Here is a 13,385-nt window from a genome sequence, read left to right as displayed (position 1 = left end):
AAAAGTATGATCTTTGTCCCCATGTGCAGTTGCAAACCATAGTCTTGCTTTTTTATTGTGGTTTTGGAGCAGTGGCTTCTTCCTTGCTGACTGGCCTTTCAGGTTATGTTGATATAGAACTGGTTTTACTGTGGATATACATACCTTTGTACCTGTTTCCACCAGCATCTTCACAAGGTCCTTTGCTGTTGTTCTGGGATATATTTGCACTTTTCGCACCAAAGTGCCTTCATCTCTAGGAGACAGAACTCGTCTCCTTCCTGAACGGTATGACGGCTGCGTGGTCCTATGGTGTTAATACTTGCGTACTATTGTTTGTACAGATGAACGTGGTACCTTCAGGCGTTTAGAAATTGCTCCCAATGATGAACCAGACTTGTGGAAGTCTACCATTTTTTTCCTGAGGTCTTGGCTGATTTCTTTTGATTTTCCCATGATGTCAAGCAAAGAGGCACTGAGTTTGAAGGTAGGCAGTGAAATACATCCACAGGTACACCTCCAATTGACTCAAATGATGTCAATTAGCCTATCAGAAGCTTCTAAAGCCATGACATAATTTTCTGGAATTTTCCAAGCTATTTAAAGGCACAGTCAACTTAGTGTATGTAAACTTCTGACCCACTGGAATTGTGATACCGTGAAATAATCTGTCTGTAAACAATTTTTGGAAAAATGACTTGTGTCATGCACAAAGTAGATGTCCTAACCAACTTACAAAACTATAGTTTGTTAACAAGAAATTTGTAGAGTGGTTGAAAAACGAGTTTTAATGACTCCAACCTAAGTGTATGTCAACTTCCGACTTCAACTGTATGTGCGTTGCACACTGACGCAAGTTCAGAACATACCAACTGAGACACAAAAATACCACCTGCGATGCATGCACTTTGTGATTCGCAGACCAGGCGGCTTCAGCGAGCATAATCTGCAGCTGGATACTTCTCAAGAATTTTGCTAGAACTGTCTGGGAGTGGTCTGAATGGGAGGGGGAAACTGAAAACTAGCTGTTATTGGCAGAGAGGTTTAGAACTCTCTTTGTTATTGGTCTATTAACCAATTTACCGCATGGTGATGTGACCATGGAAAGGCGAAACTTCCGTCCATGCAAACCTGTTGATTAGAAGGTCCTGTGTAGATAGTATTTACATCCAGCAACTATCAGGAAATAACACTGATAAAAATACACTTTTTTTTTACAGTGCTAGTTTCATCAGCTGTTGTACAATATGATATAAAAAACTGGCAATTTTTTGTTGTTGATTGCACTGTGCCTTTAACAAACAAACAGTTCCTTCTCATAAAGTCTGTTTGGGTGCCGTCAATTGGAATTGACCTACTTAGAAATAAACTTGGTTTAATGTTCAGCCTCATCAGGCTTCTTATCTGACACTAAGCATTCAAACGAATAAGGCTTGGCTGCTCTTCAAGGGACGGACCACTCTCTCATATCCTAATAGTTACAGCGTAAATACACTTGGATTTTAGGATCAAAAGATGATCCACTGAATGAAGCCCAGTTGAGTGGTTCCCATGGCATTTCAAGTTATCTGACTACCGAGCAGCAAGCAATGTAACCACCGACATCCAATCACATTCATGACATGAGAATGCTAAACAACACAAGACAACAGATGAAATGCTTCACAGCCTTGGATCATTTCCATCCTTTCAACTGAATGCCACATGTTTCTTCTTATTCAACTTGCAAATGTTCCCCAGCTCAGTTGCAAATTTGCCCACAATTGTTGGAAGTCTATATTCAAACATTCTTCAAGGAAAATGACAAAATCCGCTGGCTGTCACAGTAAGTCTAGCTAAAAGATGACATTTAGCACATCGACGTGTAAGAATAATAGTGTATTTCTCTCACATGCATGTGATTAAGGAATGAAGCTTATAGAGATGCCAAATATACAATTATCCTCCTATTCTGATTGCACTCTTCTCTCTCATACTGCCTGAGAGGCTGCTTTCTGGGCCTGACTGCTACACTAAGTATAAGCTATTAGGTCATTTTGTTTCTGAGAGTTATAGTATGATGTTAGTTATAGTTAGTGTGATATCATGGCTGCAGTGCAAACAGATCAAAATAAATGGTACTGGACATTACAGGCACATCAGAATGAATTATAAAAAATGGTTCTGATTATGTGCAGTACACATAACCCTGAAGCATATAGGATGCTGAAGGCCCATTGCAATGGATATTTTTTAATTTTTAAAACATTTAACCTGGAAAATTAGTTAAGAACAAATTCTTATTTACCATGACGTCCTACCCCGGCTAAACCCTGACGACGCTGGACCAATAGTGCACTGCCCTATCGAACTCTTCAAACCAGGGACTGTAGTGATGCCTCTCGCACTGAGATGCAGTGCCTTAGACCACTGCGCCACTCGGGAGATATGTGTAAGACTAATAACAACCACCCCTCTGATTTATTCAGATTTTCCCAGGTGAATGATGAGATTCCTCTTTGTCGCTGGGAGTTATAGTATCTGACCTTTATATTGTACTTTTAAGCCAACAAAACCTTGTGACACGCAGAATTCCGTTTCGATTCAAGGACATGGTAATTATGCCTACAGGATGCTATTCTATACTTCATTTTGTTTTTAAGCATGAACACTGACCCACATGTGAGCACAGGGAGGATTATCAGACATCATACTATAAAAAAAAACGATGGAGGGATTTGAAATGAATGCCCCTAAAAAGACAACAGATCTCATGTCTCAGTCAAGCATGGTACAACGATCCCTGATAATGCCTAGACACAATACACAGCCTATCCTCTTCATGCCTCTTGGCACATAAGGTCTCAGAAACCGTCACACTTAGAAAACATAAAAGTAACAAATTATCATTCCTGCAGGATAAAATGGTTGATTATTTTTCTCAAACAAATCCATTAAAATAGGGCCCCCACTTTACAGGAGTTTATCAAAGTGTCTATCCATCAGCTTCTTCCATCCTATCTAAGCCACAGCTCCTCCCTCACCTGGTGGATTGGTGGGGTGGGGACGACTGATGGAGGTTCTGACACACCATTATAACCTGGGTGGAGAACAACAAATACAGGCCATTGATTTATAGTAATGCTGCAGTTAGATCAGGCCAGCTGCCCAGCTGCATCCATTTGTAATGGGAGAGCCTGCCGAGCTGCTGGGACAGAAATCCAGTTAGTAATGGTAATGGCATACTGTAAGAGACTCCCAGACGCTGTCACTGTTCTGGTGGAAAACCAGGAGTACAGTCTGGTCTGGAGATGGCCTTTCTATGAAACACATCCTTGTTGATTCCTAGCATGAGCTGTAGCTCAGAGGCCATATGTGTCAGAGTACGAGTGCGGATTGAAAAAGTTATATTTTCCTAAGTGAGCAGCTGACAAAAATGTGTTTACACACAGCAGTATGTCACCTAAGATGTTGTTTTGACTAGACAAAAACTGTGCAGAATTAAGCCATGCTATTTTCTCTACTGTCTCTTCATTTTGTCTCGAAAATAAAGTACATTTGTAGACAGGCATTTTAGAAAAACAGATTGTTTAACTGTACTAGCTCTGTCTCCTTGGGAATGACCTTTCTGTCATTTAGAGTACATGGTGAAAGGTGGATGGATTGAGAGATGAAAGCCTACTCATGGCAGATACCCACTGGCAGAGGTGTACCTGTCACGCCCTGACCTTAGAGAACTGTTTTATTTCTCTATTTGGTTAGGTCAGGGTGTGATGTGGGGTGGGCATTCTATGTTTTGTATTTCTGTGTGTTTGGCCGAGTGCGGTTCCCAATCAGAGGCAGCTGTCTATCGTTGTCTCTGATTGGGAATCATACTTAGGCAGCCTGTTTTGCCACCTTAGTTGTGGGTAGTTGTCTTTGTTAGTGGCCTGTATAGCCCTAGTAAGCTTCACGTTTGGTGTTTCTTGTTTTGTTGGCCACATTCTTAATAAAGAAAAATGTACGCTTACCACGCTGTACCTTGGTCCGGTTATTTCCCTGACGATGTTCGTGACAGTACCAGAGTTCTCAATGGGTTCATTCTATTTTGACAGAGCTTGGGACAGAGAGGATAAGTGAAAAGACAGACTCTTAGCCTGGATTGACTTTGTTCTGAAACATCTCCTTTTTCTATTAGTCAGAGAACAGGGACCTTTAGCTCTGCCTGGGTGAAATGCCAAAAAGCACTTACTGTATGATTCCCAAAATGTAGAGGAGCTTTCAGCGACCAGGTCAACTGGGTTCCATAACACAAACATACAGTATTATGTCAATGGATTACCTATTGGACAAAGAAAATGGTCAGAATATAAAAATAACACAATTCAAACCAGTGTATGATAGGTAATATACATAAAACATAATTCAGGAAAAGGAAAATTCAGGAAAATTCTCAGCAGCAAAAGAGTGATCAAATTAAGATCCTACATCTGTAGGTAATGGCTACAGTATGAGAACTGTTTTGGATATCGTTTCCATTTGATGGCCAAGTAGAACATATGCAGCGCACATCACACACAGTAATATCCTTTAACAACCATGACCAGACCCTATTTCCCTTCCCCACCTCACACAGTAATATCCATTAACAACCATGACCAGACCCTATTTCCCTTCCCCCCCCCCACACAGTAATATCCCTTAACAACCATGACCAGACCCTATTTCCCTTCCCCACCTCACACAGTAATATCCCTTAACAACCATGACCAGACCCTATTTCCCTTCCCCACCTCACACAGTAATATCCCTTAACAACCATGACCAGACCCTATTTCCCTTCCCCCCCCTCACACAGTAATATCCCTTAACAACCATGACCAGACCCTATTTCCCTTCCCCCCCTCACACAGTAATATCCCTTAACAACCATGACCAGACCCTATTTCCCTTCCCCCCCTCACACAGTAATATCCCTTAACAACCATGACCAGACCCTATTTCCCTTCCCCACCTCACACAGTAATATCCCTTAACAACTATGACCAGACCCTATTTCCCTTCCCCACCTCACACAGTAATATCCCTTAACAACCATGACCAGACCCTATTTCCCTTCCCCACCTCACACAGTAATATCCCTTAACAACCATGACCAGACCCTATTTCCCTTCCCCACCTCACACAGTAATATCCCTTAACAACCATGACCAGACCCTATTTCCCTTCCCCACCTCACACAGTAATATCCCTTAACAACCATGACCAGACCCTATTTCCCTTCCCCCCCCTCACACAGTAATATCCCTTAACAACCATGACCAGACCCTATTTCCCTTCCCCCCCTCACACAGTAATATCCCTTAACAACCATGACCAGACCCTATTTCCCTTCCCCCCCTCACACAGTAATATCCCTTAACAACCATGACCAGACCCTATTTCCCTTCCCCACCTCACACAGTAATATCCCTTAACAACCATGACCAGACCCTATTTCCCTTCCCCACCTCACACAGTAATATCCCTTAACAACCATGACCAGACCCTATTTCCCTTCCCCACCTCACACAGTAATATCCCTTAACAACCATGACCAGACCCTATTTCCCTTCCCCCCCCTCACACAGTAATATCCCTTAACAACCATGACCAGACCCTATTTCCCTTCCCCACCTCACACAGTAATATCCCTTAACAACTATGACCAGACCCTATTTCCCTTCCCCCCCAGCTCAGTCAGCAGAGCACCGTGTGATTCCATTAGTTCCATCTTTGTCCCACCCCCCACACATGCGGTGACCTCACCCATTGAGACCAGCATGTCCAGAGATACAACCTCTCTTATCATCACCCAGTGCCTGGGCTTGCCTCCGCTGTACCCGTGCCCCACCATACCCTGGTCTGCACATTATGCCCAGAATCTATTCTACCACGCCCATAAATCTGCTCCTTTTATTCCTTGTCCCCAACGCTCTAGGCGACCAGTTTTGATAGCCTTTAGCCGCACCCTCATCCTACTACTCCTCTGTTCCTCGGGTGATGTGGAGGTAAACCCAGGCCCTGCATGTAAACAGTCACCCTCGTTTGTTGACTTCTGTGATCGAAAAAGCCTTGGCCTCATGCATGTCAACATCAGAAGCCTCCTCCCTAAGTTTGCCTTACTCACCGCTTTAGCACACTCTGCCAACCCTGATGTCCTTGCCGTGTCTGAATCCTGGCTTAGGAAGGCCACCAAAAACTCTGAGATTTCCATACCCAACTATAACACTTTCCGTCAAGATAGAACTGCCAAAGGGGGAGGAGTTGCAATCTACTGCAGAGATAGCCTGCAAAGTTCTGTCATACTTTCCAAGTCTATGCCCAAACAGTTCGAACTTCTAATTTTAAAAATTAATCTCTCCAGAAATAAGTCTCTCACTGTTGCCGCCTGCTACCGACCCCCCTCAGCTCCCAGCTGTGCCCTGGACACCATCTGTGAATTGATCGCTCCCCATCTAGCTTCAGAGTTTGTTCTGTTAGGTGACCTAAACTGGGATATGCTTAACACCCCGGCAGTCCTACAATCTAAGCTTGATGCCCTCAATCTCACACAAATCATCAAGGAACCCACCAGGTACAACCCTAAATCCGTAAACATGGGCACCCTAATAGACATTATCCTGACCAACTTGCCCTCCAAATACACCTCTGCTGTCTTCAATCAAGATCTCAGCGATCACTTCCTCATTGCCTGTATCCGCCACGGGTCCACGGTCAAACAACCACCCTCATCACTGTCAAACGCTCCCTGAAACACTTCTGCGAGCAGGCATTTCTAATCGACCTGGCCCGGGTACCCTGGAAGGATATTGACCTCATCCCGTCAGTTGAGGATGCCTGGTCATTCTTTAAAAGTTACTTCCTCACCATATTAGACAAGCATGCTCCGTTCAAAAATGCAGAACCAAGAACAGATATAGCCCTTGGTTCACTCCAGACCTGACTGCCCTCGACCAGCACAAAAACATCCTGTGGCGAACTGCAATAGCATCGAAGAGCCCCCGTGATATGCAACTGTTCAGGGAAGTCAGGAACCAATACACGCAGTCAGTCAGGAAAGCAAAGGCCAGCTTTTTCAAGCAGAAATTTGCATCCTGTAGCTCTAACTCCAAAAAGTTCTGGGATACTGTAAAGTCCATGGAAAACAAGAGCACCTCCTCCCAGCTGCCCACTGCACTGAGGCTAGATAACACGGTCACCACTGATAAGTCCGTGATAATCGAAAACTTCAACAAACATTTCTCAATGGCTGGCCATGCCTTCCACCTGGCGACTCCAACCTTGGCCAACAGCCCCGCCCCCCCCCGCTGCTACTCGCCCAAGCCTCCCCAGCTTCTCCTTTACCCATATCCAGATAGCAGATGTTCTGAAAGAGCTGGAAAACCTGGACCCATACAAATCAGCCGGGCTTGACAATCTGGACCCCCTATTTCTGAAACTGTCCGCCGCCATTGTCGCACCCCCTATTACCAGCCTGTTCAACCTCTCCTTCGTAACCATCTGAGATCCCCAAGGATTGGAAAGCTGCCGCTGTCATCCCCCTCTTCAAAGGGGGAGACACCCTGGACCCAAACTGTTACAGACCTATATCCATCCTGCCCTGCCTAGCTAAGGTCTTCGAAAGCCAAGTCAACAAACAGATCACTGACCATCTCGAATCCCACCGTACCTTCTCCGCTGTGCAATCCGGTTTCCGAGCCGGTCACAGGTGCACCTCAGCCACGCTCAAGGTACTAAACGATATCATAACCGCCATCGATAAAAGACATTACTGTGCAGCCGTCTTCATCGACCTGGCCAAGGCTTTCGACTCTGTCAATCACCATATTCTTATCGGCAGACTCAATAGCCTCGGTTTTTCTAATGACTGCCTTGCCTGGTTCACCAACTACTTTGCAGACAGAGTTCAGTGTGTCAAATCGGAGGGCATGTTGTCCGGTCCTCTGGCAGTCTCTATGGGGGTACCACAGGGTTCAATTCTCGGGCCGACTCTTTTCTCTTTTCTCTATACATCAATGATGTTGCTCTTGCTGCGGGCGATTCCCTGATCCACCTCTACGCAGACGATACCATTCTGTATACTTCCGGCCCTTCCCTGGACACTGTGCTATCTAACCTCCAAACGAGCTTCAATGCCATACAACACTCCTTCCGTGGCCTCCAACTGCTCTTAAATGCTAGTAAAACCAAATGCATGCTTTTCAACCGTTCGCTGCCTGCACCCGCACGCCCGACTAGCATCACCACCCTGGACGGTTCCGACCTAGAATATGTGGACATCTATAAGTACCTAGGTGTCTGGCTAGACTGCAAACTCTCCTTCCAGACTCATATCAAACATCTCCAATCCAAAATCAAATCTAGAGTCGGCTTTCTATTCCGGAACAAAGCCTCCTTCACTCACGCCGCCAAACTTACCCTAGTAAAACTGACTATCCTACCGATCCTCGACTTCGGCGATGTCATCTACAAAATAGCTTCCAATACTCTACTCAGCAAACTGGATGCAGTTTATCACAGTGCCATCCGTTTTGTTACTAAAGCACCTTATACGACCCACCACTGCGACCTGTATGCCCTAGTCGGCTGGCCCTCGCTACATGTTCGTCGTCAGACCCACTGGCTCCAGGTCATCTACAAGGCTATGGTAGGTAAAGTGCCGCCTTATCTCAGTTCACTGGTCACGATAGCTACACCCACCCGTAGCACGCGCTCCAGCAGGTGTATCTCACTGATCATCCCTAAAGCCAAAACCTCATTTGGACGCCTTTCCTTCCAGTTCTCTGCTGCCTGCGACTGGAACGAATTGCAAAAATCTCTGAAGTTGGAGACTTTTATCTCCCTCAACAACTTTAAAAATCTGCTATCCGAGCAGCTAACCGATCGCTGCAGCTGTACATAGTCCATCTGTAAACTACCCACCCAATTTACCTACCTCACCCCCATACTGCTTTTATTTATTTACTTTTCTGCTCTTTTGCACACCAGTATCTCTTCTTGCACATGATCATCTGATGATTTATCACTCCAGTGTTAATCTGCTAAATTGTAATTATTTGATTTATTGCCGACCTCATGCCTTTTGCACACATTGTATATAGATTCTCTTTTTCCTACCATGTTATTGACTTGTTTATTGTTTACTCCATGTGTAACTCTGTGTTGTTGTCTGTTCACACTGCTATGCTTTATCTTGGCCAGGTCGCAGTTGCAAATGAGAACTTGTTCTCAACTAGCCTACCTGGTTAAATAAAGGTGAAATAAAAAATAAAATAAAAATTAGTGGAGCTGGAGCAACTGAGACACGCTGTAACAACAGGTTCTGGAGCAACTGAGACACGCTGTAACAACAGGTTCTGGAGCGACTGAGACACGCTGTAACAGGTTCTGGAGCGACTGAGACACGCTGTAACAACAGGTTCTGGAGCAACTGAGACACCCTGTGACAACAGGTTCTGGAGCAACTGAGACACGCTGTAACAACAGGTTCTGGAGCAACTGAGACACGCTGTAATAACAGGTTCTGGAGCAACTGAGACACGGTGTAACAGGGTCTGGAGCGACTGAGACACGTTGTAACAACAGGTTCTGGAGCAACTGAGACACGCTGTAACAACAGGTTCTGGAGCGACTGAGACACGCTGTAACAACAGGTTCTGGAGCAACTGAGACACGCTGTAACAACAGGTTCTGGAGCAACTGAGACACGCTGTAACAACAGGTTCTGGAGCAACTGAGACACGCTGTGACAACAGGTTCTGGAGCGACTGAGACACGCTGTAACAACAGGTTCTGGAGCAACTGAGACACGCTGTAACAACAGGTTCGGGAGCAACTGAGACACGATGTAACAACAGGTTCTGGAGCGACTGAGACACGCTGTAACAACAGGTTCTGGAGCGACTGAGACACGCTGTAACAGGTTCTGGAGCGACTGAGACACGCTGTAACAACAGGTTCTGGAGCAACTGAGACACTCTGTAACAACAGGTTCTGGAGCAACTGAGACACGCTGTGACAACAGGTTCTGGAGCAACTGAGACACGCTGTGACAACAGGTTCTGGAGCAACTGAGACACGCTGTAACAACAGGTTCTGGAGCAACTGAGACATGCTGTGACAACAGGTTCTGGAGCAACAGAGACACGCTGTAATAACAGGTTCTGGAGCAACTGAGTCACGCTGTAACAACAGGTTCTGGAGCAACTGAGACACGCTGTAGCAACAGGTTCTGGAGCAACTGAGACACGCTGTAATAACAGGTTCTGGAGCAACTGAGACACGCTGTAACAACAGGTTCTGGAGCAACTGAGACACGCTGTAACAACAGGTTCTGGAGCGACTGAGACACGCTGTAACAACAGGTTCTGGAGCGACTGAGACACGCTGTAACAGGTTCTGGAGCGACTGAGACACGCTGTGACAACAGGTTCTGGAGCAACTGAGACACGCTGTAACAACAGGTTCTGGAGCAACTGAGACACGCTGTGACAACAGGTTCTGGAGCAACTGAGACACGCTGTAAAAACAGGTTCTGGAGCAACTGAGTCACGCTGTAACAACAGGTTCTGGAGCAACTGAGACACGCTGTAGCAACAGGTTCTGGAGCAACTGAGACATGCTGTAATAACAGGTTCTGGAGCAACTGAGACACGCTGTAACAACAGGTTCTGGAGCAACTGAGACACGCTCTAACAACAGGTTCTGGAGCAACTGAGACACGCTGTAATAACAGGTTCTGGAGCAACTGAGACACGCTGTAACAGGGTCTGGAGCGACTGAGACACACTGTAACAACAGGTTCTGGAGCAACTGAGACACGCTGTAACAACAGGTTCTGGAGCAACTGAGACACGCTGTAACAACAGGTTCTGGAGCAACTGAGTCACGCTGTAACAACAGGTTCTGGAGCGACTGATACACGCTGTAACAACAGGTGCTGGAGCAACTGAGAAACACGCTGTGACAATAGGTTCTGGAGCAACTGAGACTCGCTGTGACAATAGGTTCTGGAGCAACTGAGACACGCTGTGACAATAGGTTCTGGAGCAACTGAGACACGCTGTAACAACAGGTTCTGGAGCGACTGAGACACGCTGTAACAACAGGTTCTGGAGCAACTGAGACTCGCTGTGACAACAGGTTCTGGAGCAACTGAGTCACGCTGAAACAATAGGTTCTGGAGCAACTGAGACACGCTGTAACAGGGTCTGGAGCGACTGAGACACGCTGTAACAGGGTCTGGAGCGAGTGAGACACGCTGTAACAGGTTCTGGAGCGACTGAGACACGCTGTAACAACAGGTTCTGGAGCAACCGAGACACGCTGTGACAACAGGTTCTGGAGCAACTGAGACACGCTGTAACAACAGGTTCTGGAGCAACTGAGACACGCTGTAATAACAGGTTTTGGAGCAACTGAGACACGCTGTAACAGGGTCTGGAGCGACTGAGACACGCTGTAACAACAGGTTCTGGAGCAACTGAGACACGCTCTAACAACAGGTTCTGGAGCAACTGAGACACGCTGTAACAGGTTCTGGAGCAACTGAGACACGCTGTAACAACAGGTTCTGGAGCGACTGAGACACGCTATAACAACAGGTTCTGGAGCAACTGAGACACGCTGTGACAATAGGTTCTGGAGCAACTGAGACACGCTGTGACAATAGGTTCTGGAGCAACTGAGACACGCTGTGACAATAGGTTCTGGAGCAACTGAGACACGCTGTAACAACAGGTTCTGGAGCAACTGAGACACGCTGTGACAACAGGTTCTGGAGCGACTGAGACACGCTGTAACAACAGGTTCTGGAGCAACTGAGACACGCTGTAACAACAGGTTCTGGAGCAACTGAGACACGCTGTAACAACAGGTTCTGGAGCGACTGAGACACGCTGTAACAACAGGTTCTGGAGCGACTGAGACACGCTGTAACAGGTTCTGGAGCGACTGAGACACGCTGTAACAACAGGTTCTGGAGCAACTGAGACACGCTGTAACAACAGGTTCTGGAGCAACTGAGACACGCTGTAAAAACAGGTTCTGGAGCAACTGAGACATTCTGTAATAACAGGTTCTGGAGCAACTGAGTTACGCTGTAACAACAGGTTCTGGAGCAACTGAGACACGCTGTAGCAACAGGTTCTGGAGCAACTGAGACACGCTGTAACAGGGTCTGGAGCGACTGAGACACACTGTAACAACAGGTTCTGGAGCAACTGAGACACGCTGTAACAACAGGTTCTGGAGCAACTGAGACACGCTGTAACAACAGGTTCTGGAGCAACTGAGTCACGCTGTAACAATAGGTTCTGGAGCAACTGAGACACGCTGTAACAACAGGTTCTGGAGCAACTGAGACACGCTGTAATAACAGGTTCTGGAGCAACTGAGTCACGCTGTAACAACAGGTTCTGGAGCAACTGAGACACGCTGTAACAATAGGTTCTGGAGCAACTGAGACACGCTGTAACAACAGGTTCTGGAGCGACTGAGACACGCTGTAACAACAGGTTCTGGAGCAACTGAGACACGCTGTGACAATAGGTTCTGGAGCAACTGAGACACGCTGTGACAATAGGTTCTGGAGCAACTGAGACACGCTGTGACAATAGGTTCTGGAGCAACTGAGACACGCTGTAACAACAGGTTCTGGAGCGACTGAGACACGCTGTAACAACAGGTTCTGGAGCAACTGAGACTCGCTGTGACAACAGGTTCTGGAGCAACTGAGTCACGCTGTAACAATAGGTTCTGGAGCAACTGAGACACGCTGTAACAGGGTCTGGAGCGACTGAGACACGCTGTAACAACAGGTTCTGGAGCGACTGAGACACGCTGTAACAACAGGTTCTGGAGCAACTGAGACACGCTCTAACAACAGGTTCTGGAGCAACTGAGACACGCTGTAACAGGTTCTGGAGCAACTGAGACACGCTGTAACAACAGGTTCTGGAGCGACTGAGACACGCTATAACAACAGGTTCTGGAGCAACTGAGACACGCTGTGACAATAGGTTCTGGAGCAACTGAGACACGCTGTGACAATAGGTTCTGGAGCAACTGAGACACGCTGTGACAATAGGTTCTGGAGCAACTGAGACACGCTGTAACAACAGGTTCTGGAGCAACTGAGACACGCTGTGACAACAGGTTCTGGAGCGACTGAGACACGCTGTAACAACAGGTTCTGGAGCAACTGAGACACGCTGTAACAACAGGTTCTGGAGCAACTGAGACACGCTGTAACAACAGGTTCTGGAGCGACTGAGACACGCTGTAACAACAGGTTCTGGAGCGACTGAGACACGCTGTAACAGGTTCTGGAGCGACTGAGACACGCTGTAACAACAGGTTCTGGAGCAACTGAGACACGCTGTAACAACAGGTTCTGGAGCAACTGA

The sequence above is a fragment of the Salvelinus fontinalis genome, chromosome 13, assembly GCF_029448725.1.
Source record: "Salvelinus fontinalis isolate EN_2023a chromosome 13, ASM2944872v1, whole genome shotgun sequence".
Lineage (NCBI taxonomy): Eukaryota > Metazoa > Chordata > Actinopteri > Salmoniformes > Salmonidae > Salvelinus > Salvelinus fontinalis.
Note: the sequence above shows the minus strand (reverse complement) of the source record.